The 10000-nt window shown below is 46.1% G+C and overlaps 16 non-coding genes and 2 pseudogenes across 16 annotated transcripts; all 18 read right to left on the minus strand.

Moving 5' to 3' along the window:
* Window positions 1-18: 18 nt before the first annotated feature.
* On the minus strand, window positions 19-137 carry LOC123416669. The gene has a single exon (XR_006616276.1). It is a non-coding gene; the product is annotated as a 5S ribosomal RNA (ribosomal RNA).
* A 359-nt stretch (window positions 138-496) lies between these two features.
* Window positions 497-615, minus strand: LOC123416127. Its single transcript, XR_006615806.1, has one exon. It is a non-coding gene; the product is annotated as a 5S ribosomal RNA (ribosomal RNA).
* Window positions 616-983: 368 nt separating this feature from the next.
* LOC123416507 lies at window positions 984-1139 on the minus strand (annotated as a pseudogene).
* Window positions 1140-1377: 238 nt separating this feature from the next.
* Window positions 1378-1497, minus strand: LOC123416541. Its single transcript, XR_006616172.1, has one exon. It is a non-coding gene; the product is annotated as a 5S ribosomal RNA (ribosomal RNA).
* Window positions 1498-1907: 410 nt separating this feature from the next.
* LOC123416382 lies at window positions 1908-2026 on the minus strand. The gene has a single exon (XR_006616046.1). It is a non-coding gene; the product is annotated as a 5S ribosomal RNA (ribosomal RNA).
* A 419-nt stretch (window positions 2027-2445) lies between these two features.
* LOC123416134 lies at window positions 2446-2564 on the minus strand. Its single transcript, XR_006615812.1, has one exon. It is a non-coding gene; the product is annotated as a 5S ribosomal RNA (ribosomal RNA).
* Window positions 2565-3128: 564 nt separating this feature from the next.
* LOC123415621 lies at window positions 3129-3247 on the minus strand. Its single transcript, XR_006615331.1, has one exon. It is a non-coding gene; the product is annotated as a 5S ribosomal RNA (ribosomal RNA).
* A 1366-nt stretch (window positions 3248-4613) lies between these two features.
* Window positions 4614-4732, minus strand: LOC123415563. Its single transcript, XR_006615275.1, has one exon. It is a non-coding gene; the product is annotated as a 5S ribosomal RNA (ribosomal RNA).
* A 361-nt stretch (window positions 4733-5093) lies between these two features.
* On the minus strand, window positions 5094-5212 carry LOC123415520. Its single transcript, XR_006615235.1, has one exon. It is a non-coding gene; the product is annotated as a 5S ribosomal RNA (ribosomal RNA).
* A 364-nt stretch (window positions 5213-5576) lies between these two features.
* Window positions 5577-5695, minus strand: LOC123415820. The gene has a single exon (XR_006615517.1). It is a non-coding gene; the product is annotated as a 5S ribosomal RNA (ribosomal RNA).
* Window positions 5696-6120: 425 nt separating this feature from the next.
* LOC123416185 lies at window positions 6121-6239 on the minus strand. Its single transcript, XR_006615860.1, has one exon. It is a non-coding gene; the product is annotated as a 5S ribosomal RNA (ribosomal RNA).
* Window positions 6240-6607: 368 nt separating this feature from the next.
* Window positions 6608-6727, minus strand: LOC123416195. The gene has a single exon (XR_006615869.1). It is a non-coding gene; the product is annotated as a 5S ribosomal RNA (ribosomal RNA).
* Window positions 6728-7079: 352 nt separating this feature from the next.
* On the minus strand, window positions 7080-7198 carry LOC123416004. Its single transcript, XR_006615690.1, has one exon. It is a non-coding gene; the product is annotated as a 5S ribosomal RNA (ribosomal RNA).
* Window positions 7199-7590: 392 nt separating this feature from the next.
* On the minus strand, window positions 7591-7710 carry LOC123416306. The gene has a single exon (XR_006615975.1). It is a non-coding gene; the product is annotated as a 5S ribosomal RNA (ribosomal RNA).
* Window positions 7711-8138: 428 nt separating this feature from the next.
* LOC123415466 lies at window positions 8139-8257 on the minus strand. Its single transcript, XR_006615184.1, has one exon. It is a non-coding gene; the product is annotated as a 5S ribosomal RNA (ribosomal RNA).
* Window positions 8258-8601: 344 nt separating this feature from the next.
* On the minus strand, window positions 8602-8721 carry LOC123416328. Its single transcript, XR_006615996.1, has one exon. It is a non-coding gene; the product is annotated as a 5S ribosomal RNA (ribosomal RNA).
* Window positions 8722-9127: 406 nt separating this feature from the next.
* On the minus strand, window positions 9128-9246 carry LOC123415684. The gene has a single exon (XR_006615389.1). It is a non-coding gene; the product is annotated as a 5S ribosomal RNA (ribosomal RNA).
* A 353-nt stretch (window positions 9247-9599) lies between these two features.
* On the minus strand, window positions 9600-9705 carry LOC123416555 (annotated as a pseudogene).
* Window positions 9706-10000: the final 295 nt, after the last annotated feature.

A 10000-nucleotide genomic window follows, 5' to 3' on the forward strand; every position in this document is an offset into this window, starting at 1 on the left:
AAAATATATTTAAAAAAGGGAATGCAACACGAGGACTTCCCAGGAGGTCACCCATCCTAGTACTACTCTCGCCCAAGCACGCTTAACTTCGGAGTTCTGATGGGATCCGGTGCTTTAGTGCTGGTATGATCGCATACGACATGCAATTATCTATTTGTTTCTTATGCTTGCCCCTACTACTACTACTACTAGTACTACTACTACTACTACTACTACTACTACTAGTCGTTGGGTGTCATGCGCGGTGGGAAAAGTCACAGAGGTCGTGGCGGTGCTCGTGTTGTCGGGGTAGAGAGGGAGCGGTGAAATTCTTGTGTTAAACTCGTCTCCATTCTCGAGGCAAATGTGGCAATGGACACGGGAGGGGCAAGCTAAAACATATCACAAACGTCAAAAATAAGAAAACTAGTAAACGTCAAAAATAAGAAAACGAGGTCATATAGATCACGGTCCCGCGTCATCCTTGTCACGTGGCGCAAAAATATATTTAAAAAGGGGAATGCAACACGAGGACTTCCCAGGAGGTCACCCTTCCTAGTACTACTCTCGCCCAAGCACGCTTAACTTCGGAGTTCTCATGGGATCCGCTGCTTTAGTGCTGGTATGATCGCATCCGACATGCAACTATCTATTTGTTCCTTATGCTTGCCCCTACTACTACTACTACTACTACTACTACTACTACTACTACTACTACTACTACTACTACTAGTCGTTGGGTGTCATGCGCGGTGGGAAAAGTCACAGAGGTCGTGGCGGTGCTCGTGTTGTCGGGGTAGAGAGGGAGCGGTGAAATTCTTGTGTTAAACTCGTCTCCGTTGTCGAGGCAAATGTGCCAATGGACACGGGAGGGGCAAGCTAAAACATATCACAAACGTCAAAAATAAGAAAACTAGTAAACGTCAAAAATAAGAAAACGAGGTCATATAGATCACGGTCCCACGTCATCCTTGTCACGTGGCGCAAAAATATATTTAAAAAGGGGAATGCAACACGAGGACTTCCCAGGAGGTCACCCATCCTAGTACTACTCTCGCCCAAGCACGAGGTCACCCATCCTAGTACTACTCTCGCCCAAGCACGCTTAACTTCGGAGTTCTGATGGGATCCGGTGATTTAGTGCTAGTATGATCGCATCTGACATGCAACTATCTATTTGTTCCTTATGCTTGCCCCTACTACTACTACTACTACTAGTCGTTGGGTGTCATGCGCGGTGGGAAAAGTCACACAGGTCGTTGCGGTGCTCGTATTGTCGGGGTAGAGAGGGAGCGGTGAAATTCTTGTGTTAAACTCGTCTCCGTTGTCGAGGCAAATGTGCCAATGGACACGGGAGGGGCAAGCTAAAACACATCACAAAGGTCAAAAAATAAGAAAACGAGGTCATATAGAGGATTTCCCAAGAGGTCACCCATCCTAGTACTACTCTCGCCCAAGCACGCTTAACTTCGGAGTTCTGATGGGATCCGGTGCTTTAGTGCTGGTATGATCGCATCCGACATGCAACTATCTATTTGTTCCTTATGCTTGCCCCTACTACTACTACTACTACTACTACTACTACTACTACTACTACTACTACTACTACTACTACTACTACTACTACTACTACTACTACTACTACTACTACTACTAGTCGTTGGGTGTCATGCGCGGTGGGAAAAGTCACAGAGGTCGTGGCGGTGCTCGTGTTGTCGGGGTAGAGAGGGAGCGGTGAAATTCTTGTGTTAAACTCGTCTCCGTTGTCGAGGCAAATGTGGCAATGGACACGGGAGGGGCAAGCTAAAAGATATCACAAACGTCAAAAATAAGAAAACTAGTAAACGCCAAAAATAAGAAAACGAGGTCATATAGATCACGGTCCCGCGTCATCCTTGTCACGTGGCGCAAAAATATATTTAAAAAGGGGAATGCAACACGAGGACTTCCCAGGAGGTCACCCATCCTAGTACTACTCTCGCCCAAGCAAGCTTAACTTTGAAGTTCTGATGGAATCCGGTGCTTTAGTGCTGGTATGATCGCATACGACATGCAACTATCTATTTGTTCCTTATGCTTGCCCCTACTACTACTACTACTACTACTACTACTACTACTACTACTAGTACTACTACTACTACTACTAGTACTACTACTACTACTACTACTACTACTACTACTACTACTACTACTAGTCGTTGGGTGTCATGCGCGGTGGGAAAAGCCACAGAGGTCGTGGCGGTGCTCGTGTTGTCGGGGTAGAGAGGGAGCGGTGAAATTCTTGTGTTAAACTCGTCTCCGTTCTCGAGGCAAATGTGGCAATGGACACGAGAGGGGCAAGCTAAAACATATCACAAACGTCAAAAATAAGAAAACTAGTAAACGTCAAAAATAAGAAAACGAGGTCATATAGATCACGGTCCCGCGTCATCCTTGTCACGTGGCGCAAAAATATATTTAAAAAGGGGAATGCAACACGAGGACTTCCCAGGAGGTCACCCATCCTAGTACTACTCTCGCCCAAGCACGATTAACTTCGGAGTTCTCATGGGATCCGCTGCTTTAGTGCTGGTATGATCGCATCCGACATGCAACTATCTATTTGTTCCTTATGCTTGCCCCTACTACTACTACTACTACTATAATACTACTACTACTGCTACTGCTACTGCTACTGCTACTGCTACTGCCACTGCTACTTCTACTGCCACTGCTACTGCTACTGCTACTACTGCTACTGCTACTGCTACTGCTACTGCTACTGGTACTCCTACTACTACTACTACTACTACTACTACTACTACTGCTGCTGCTGCTACTGCTCCTACTGCTGCTACTGCTCCTACTGCTACTACTACTACTACTACTACTACTACTAGTCGTTGGGTGTCATGCGCGGTGGGAAAAGTCACAGAGGTCGTGGCGGTGCTCGTGTTGTCGGGGTAGAGAGGGAGCGGTGAAATTCTTGTGTTAAACTCGTCTCCGTTGTCGAGGCAAATGTGTCAATGGACACGGGAGGGGCAAGCTAAAAGATATCACAAACGTCAAAAATAAGAAAACTAGTAACGTCAAAAATAAGAAAACGAGGTCATATAGATCACGGTCCCGCGTCATCCTTGTCACGTGGCGCAAAAATATATTTAAAAAGGGGAATGCAACTCGAGGACTTCCCAGGAGGTCACCCATCCTAGTACTACTCTCGCCCAAGCACGCTTAACTTCGGAGTTCTCATGGGATCCGGTGCTTTAGTGCTGGTATGATTGCATCCGACATGCAACTATCTATTTGTTCCTTATGCTTGCCCCTACTGCTACTACTGCTACTACTGCTACTACTGCTACTACTCCTACTACTACTACTACTACTACTAGTAGTCGTTGGGTGTCATGCGCGGTGGGAAAAGTCACAAAGGTCGTGGCGGTGCTCGTGTTGTCGGGGTAGAGAGGGAGCGGTGAAATTCTTGTGTTAAACTCGTCTCCGTTGTCGAGGCAAATGTGGCAATGGACACGGGAGGGGCAAGCTAAAAGATATCACAAACGTCAAAAATAAGAAAACTAGTAAACGTCAAAAATAAGAAAACGAGGTCATATAGATCACGGTCCCGCGTCATCCTTGTCACGTGGCGCAAAAATATATTTTTAACTTCGGAGTTCTGATGGGATCCGGTGCTTTAGTGCTGGTATGATCGCATCCGACATGCAACTTTGTATTTGTTCCTTATGCTTGCCCCTACTACTACTACTACTACTAGTACTACTACTACTACTACTACTACTACTACTACTACTACTACTAGTCGTTGGGTGTCATGCGCGGTGGGAAAAGTCACAGAGGTCGTGGCGGTGCTCGTGTTGTCGGGGTAGAGAGGGAGCGGTGAAATTCTTGTGTTAAACTCGTCTCCGTTCTCGAGGCAAATGTGGCAATGGACACGGGAGGGGCAAGCTAATACATATCACAAAGGTCAAAAATAAGAAAACTAGTAAACGTCAAAAATAAGAAAACGAGGTCATATAGATCACGGTCCCGCATCATCCTTGTCACGTGGCGCAAAAATATATTTAAAAAGGGGAATGCAACACGAGGACTTCCCGGTGCTTTAGTGCTGGTATGATCGCATCCGACATGCAACTATCTATTTGTTCCTTATGCTTGCCCCTACTACTACTACTACTACTACTACTAGTACTACTACTAGTACTACTACTAGTACTACTACTACTACTACTACTAGTACTACTACTACTACTACTACTACTACTACTACTACTACTACTACTACTACTACTACTACTACTACGACTACGACTACCACCACCACCACCACCACCACCACCACCACCACCACCACTACTACTACTACTTGTCGTTGGGTGTCAAGCGCGGTGGGAAAAGTCACAGAGGTCGTGGCGGTGCTTGTGTTGTCGGGGTAGAGAGGGAGCGGTGAAATTCTTGTGTTAAACTCGTCTCCGTTGTCGAGGCAAATGTGGCAATGGACACGGGAGGGGTAAGCTAAAACATATCACAAACGTCAAAAATAAGAAAACTAGTAAACGTCAAAAATAAGAAAACGATGTAATATAGATCACGCTCCCACGTCATCCTTGTCACGTGGCGCAAAAATATATGTAAAAAGGGGAATGCAACACGAGGACTTCCCAGGAGGTCACCCATCCTAGTACTACTCTCGCCCAAGCACGCTTAACTTCGGTGTTCTGATGGGATCCGGTGCTTTAGTGCTGGTATGATCGCATCCGACATGTAACTATCTATTTGTTCCTTATGCTTGCCCCTACTACTACTACTACTACTACTTCTACTACTACTACTACTACTACTACTACTTGTCGTTGGGTGTCAAGCGCGGTGGGAAAAGTCACAGAGGTCGTGCCGGTGCTTGTGTTGTCGGGGTAGAGAGGGAGCGGTGAAATTCTTGTGTTAAACTCGTCTCCGTTGTCGAGGCAAATGTGTCAATGGACACGGGAGGGGCAAGCTAAAAGATATCACAAACGTCAAAAATAAGAAAACTAGTAACGTCAAAAATAAGAAAACGAGGTCATATAGATCACGGTCCCGCGTCATCCTTGTCACGTGGCGCAAAAATATATTTAAAAAGGGGAATGCAACATGAGGACTTCCCAGGAGGTCACCCATCCTAGTACTACTCTCGCCCAAGCACGCTTAACTTCGGAGTTCTGATGGGATCCGGTGCTTTAGTGCTGGTATGATTGCATCCGACATGCAACTATCTATTTGTTCCTTATGCTTGCCCCTACTGCTACTACTGCTACTACTCCTACTACTACTACTACTACTACTACTAGTAGTCGTTGGGTGTCATGCGCGGTGGGAAAAGTCACAAAGGTCGTGGCGGTGCTCGTGTTGTCGGGGTAGAGAGGGAGCGGTGAAATTCTTGTGTTAAACTCGTCTCCGTTGTCGAGGCAAATGTGGCAATGGACACGGGAGGGGCAAGCTAAAAGATATCACAAACGTCAAAAATAAGAAAACTAGTAAACGTCAAAAATAAGAAAACGAGGTCATATAGATCACGGTCCCGCGTCATCCTTGTCACGTGGCGCAAAAATATATTTTTAAAAAGGGGAATGCAACACGAGGACTTCCCAGGAGGTCACCCATCCTAGTACTACTCTCGCCCAAGCACGCTTAACTTCGGAGTTCTGATGGGATCCGGTGCTTTAGTGCTGGTATGATCGCATCCGACATGCAACTTTGTATTTGTTCCTTATGCTTGCCCCTACTACTACTACTACTACTAGTACTACTACTACTACTACTACTACTACTTCTACTACTACTGCTACTACTACTGCTACTACTACTGCTACTACTACTACTACTACTACTACTACTAGTCGTTGGGTGTCATGCGCGGTGGGAAAAGTCACAGAGGTCGTGGCGGTGCTCGTGTTGTCGGGGTAGAGAGGGAGCGGTGAAATTCTTGTGTTAAACTCGTCTCCGTTGTCGAGGCAAATGTGGCAATGGACACGGGAGGGGCAAGCTAAAACATATCACAAAGGTCAAAAATAAGAATACTAGTAAACGTCAAAAATAAGAAAACGAGGTCATATAGATCACGGTCCCGCGTCATCCTTGTCACGTGGCGCAAAAATATATTTAAAAAGGGGAATGCAACACGAGGACTTCCCAGGAGGTCACCCATCCTAATACTACTCTCGCCCAAGAACGCTTAACTTCGGAATTCTGATGGGATCCGGTGCTTTAGTGCTGGTATGATCGCATCCGACATGCAACTATCTATTTGTTCCTTATGCTTGCCCCTACTACTACTACTACTACTACTACTACTACTACTACTACTACTACTACTACTACTACTAGTCGTTGGGTGTCATGCGCGGTGGGAAAAGTCACAGAGGTCGTGGCGGTGCTCGTGTTGTCGGGGTAGAGAGGGAGCGGTGAAATTCTTGTGTTAAACTCGTCTCTGTTGTCGAGGCAAATATGCCAATGGACACGGGAGGGGCAAGCTAAAACATATCACAAACGTCAAAAATAAGAAAACTAGTAAACGTCAAAAATAAGAAAACGAGGTCATATAGATCACGGTCCCGCGTCATCCTTGTCACGTGGCGCAAAAATATATTTAAAAAGGGGAATGCAACACGAGGACTTTACCAGGAGGTCACCCATCCTAGTACTACTCTCGCCCAAGCACGCTTAACTTCGGAGTTCTGATGGGATCCGGTGCTTTAGTACTGGTATGATCGCATCCGACATGGAACTATCTATTTGTTCCTTATGCTTGCCCCTACTACTACTACTACTACTACTACTACTACTACTACTACTACTAGTCGTTGGGTGTCATGCGCGGTGGGAAAAGTCACAGAGGTCGTGGCGGTGCTCGTGTTGTCGGGGTAGAGAGGGAGCGGTGAAATTCTTGTGTTAAACTCGTCTCCGTTGTCGAGGCAAATGTGGCAATGGACACGGGAGGGGCAAGCTAAAACATATCAGAAACGTCAAAAATAAGAAAACTAGTAAACGTCAAAAATAAGAAAACGAGGTCATATAGATCACGGTCCCGCGTCACCCTTGTCACTGGCGCAAAAATATATTTAAAAAGGGGAATGCAACACGAGGACTTCCCAGGAGGTCACCCATCATAGTACTACTCTCGCCCAAGCACGCTTAACTTCGGAGTTCTGATGGGATCCGTTGCTTTAGTGCTGGTATGATCGCATCGGACATGCAACTATCAATTTGTTCCTTATGCTTGCCCCTACTACTACTACTACTACTACTACTACTACTACTACTACTACTACTACTACTACTACTACTACTACTTCTACTACTATTACTAGTCGTTGGGTGTCATGCGCGGTGGGAAAAGTCAAAGAGGTCGTGGCGGTGCTCGTGTTGTCGGGGTAGAGAGGGAGCGGTGAAATTCTTGTGTTAAACTCGTCTCCGTTGTCGAGGCAAATGTGGCAATGGAACCGGGAGGGGCAAGCTAAAACATATCACAAACGTCAAAAATAAGAAAACTAGTAAACGTCAAAAATAAGAAAACGAGGTCATATAGATCACGGTTCCGCGTCATCCTTGTCACGTGGCGCAAAAATATATTTAAAAAGGGGAATGCAACACGAGGACTTTACCAGGAGGTCACCCATCCTAGTACTACTCTTGCCCAAGCACGCTTAACTTCGGAGTTCTGATGGGATCCGGTGCTTTAGTGCTGGTATGATCGCATCCGACATGCAACTATCTCTTTGTTCCTTATGCTTGCCCCTACTACTATTACTACTACTACTACTACTACTACTACTGCTACTACTGCTACTGCTGCTCCTGCTACTGCTGCTACTGCTCCTACTGCTACTACTTCTACTACTAATACTACTACTACTAGTCGTTGGGTGTCATGCGCGGTGGGAAAAGTCACAGAGGTCGTGGCGGTGCTCGTGTTGTCGGGGTAGAGAGGGAGCGGTGAAATTCTTGTGTTAAACTCGTCTCCGTTGTCGAGGCAAATGTGGCAATGGACACGGGAGGGGCAAGCTAAAAGATATCACAAACGTCAAAAATAAGAAAACCAGTAAACGTCAAAAATAAGAAAACGAGGTCATATAGATCACGGTCCCGCGTCACCCTTGTCACGTGGCGCAAAAATATATTTAAAAAGGGGAATGCAACACGAGGACTTCCCAGGAGGTCACCCATCATAGTACTACTCTCGCCCAAGCACGCTTAACTTCGGAGTTCTGATGGGATCCGTTGCTTTAGTGCTGGTATGATCGCATCCGACATGCAACTATCAATTTGTTCCTTATGCTTGCCCCTACTACAACAACAACTACTACTACTACTATTACTAGTCGTTGGGTGTCACGCGCGGTGGGAAAAGTCACAGAGGTCGTGGCGGTGCTCGTGTTGTCGGGGTAGAGAGGGAGCGGTGAAATTCTTGTGTTAAACTCGTCTCCGTTGTCGAGGCAAATGTGGCAATGGACATGGGAGGGGCAAGCTAAAACATATCACAAACGTAAAAAATAAGAAAACTAGTAAACGTCAAAAATAAGAAAACGAGGTCATATAGATCACGGTCCCGCGTCATCCTTGTCACGTGGCGCAAAAATATATTTAAAAAGGGCAATGCAACACGAGGACTTTACCAGGAGGTCACCCATCCTAGTACTACTCTCGCCCAAGCACGCTTAACTTCGGAGTTCTGATGGGATCCGGTGCTTTAGTGCTGGTATGATCGCATCCGACATGCAACTATCTCTTTGTTCCTTATGCTTGCCCCTACTACTACTACTACTACTACTACTACTACTACTACTACTGCTACTACTACTACTACTGCTCCTGCTACTGCTGCTACTGCTCCTACTTCTACTACTGCTACTACTAATACTACTACTACTAGTCGTTGGGTGTCATGCGCGGTGGGAAAAGTCACAGAGGTCGTGGCGATGCTCGTGTTGTCGGGGTAGAGAGGGAGCGGTGAAATTCTTGTGTTAAACTCGTCTCCGTTGTTGAGGCAAATGTGGCAATGGACACGGGAGGGGCAAGCTAAAAGATATCACAAACGTCAAAAATAAGAAAACGAGGTCATATAGATCACGGTCCCGCGTCATCCTTGTCACGTGGCGCAAAAATATATTTAAAAAGGGGAATGCAACACGACGACTTCCCAGGAGGTCACCCATCCTAGTACTACTCTCGCCCAAGCACACTTAACTTCGGAGTTCTGATGGGATCCGGTGCTTTAGTGCTGGTATGATCGCATCCAACATGCAACTATCTATTTGTTCCTTATGCTTGCCCCTACTACTACTGCTACTAATGCTACTACTACTACTACTACTACTAGTCGTTGGGTGTCATGCGCGGTGGGAAAAGTCAGAGAGGTCGTGGCGGTGCTCGTGTTGTCGGGGTAGAGAGGGAGCGGTGAAATTCTTGTGTTAAACTCGTCTCCGTTGTCGAGGCAAATGTGGCAATGGACACGGGAGGGGCAAGCTAAAACATATCACAAACGTCAAAAATAAGAAAACTAGTAAACGTCAAAAATAAGAAAACGAGGTCATATAGATCACGGTCCCGCGTCATCCTTGTCACGTGGCGCAAAAATATATTTAAAAAGGGGAATGCAACACGAGGTCACCCATCCTAGTACTACTCTCGCCCAAGCACGCTTATCTTCGGAGTTCTCATGGGATCCGGTGCTTTAGTGCTGGTATGATCGCATCCGACATGCAACTATCTATTTGTTCCTTATGCTTGCCCCTACTACTACTACTACTACTGCTACTACTGCTACTACTACTACTACTACTACTACTAGTCGTTGGGTGTCATGCGCGGTGGGAAAAGTCAAAGAGGTCGTGGCGGTGCTCGTGTTGTCGGGGTAGACAGGGAGCGGTGAAATTCTTGTGTTAAACTCGTCTCCGTTGTCGAGGCAAATGTGGCAATGGACACGGGAGGGGCAAGCTAAAACATATCACAAACGTCAAAAATAAGAAAACTAGTAAACGTCAAAAAAAAG

The sequence above is a fragment of the Hordeum vulgare genome, unplaced genomic scaffold, assembly GCF_904849725.1.
Source record: "Hordeum vulgare subsp. vulgare unplaced genomic scaffold, MorexV3_pseudomolecules_assembly, whole genome shotgun sequence".
Taxonomy (NCBI): domain Eukaryota; kingdom Viridiplantae; phylum Streptophyta; class Magnoliopsida; order Poales; family Poaceae; genus Hordeum; species Hordeum vulgare.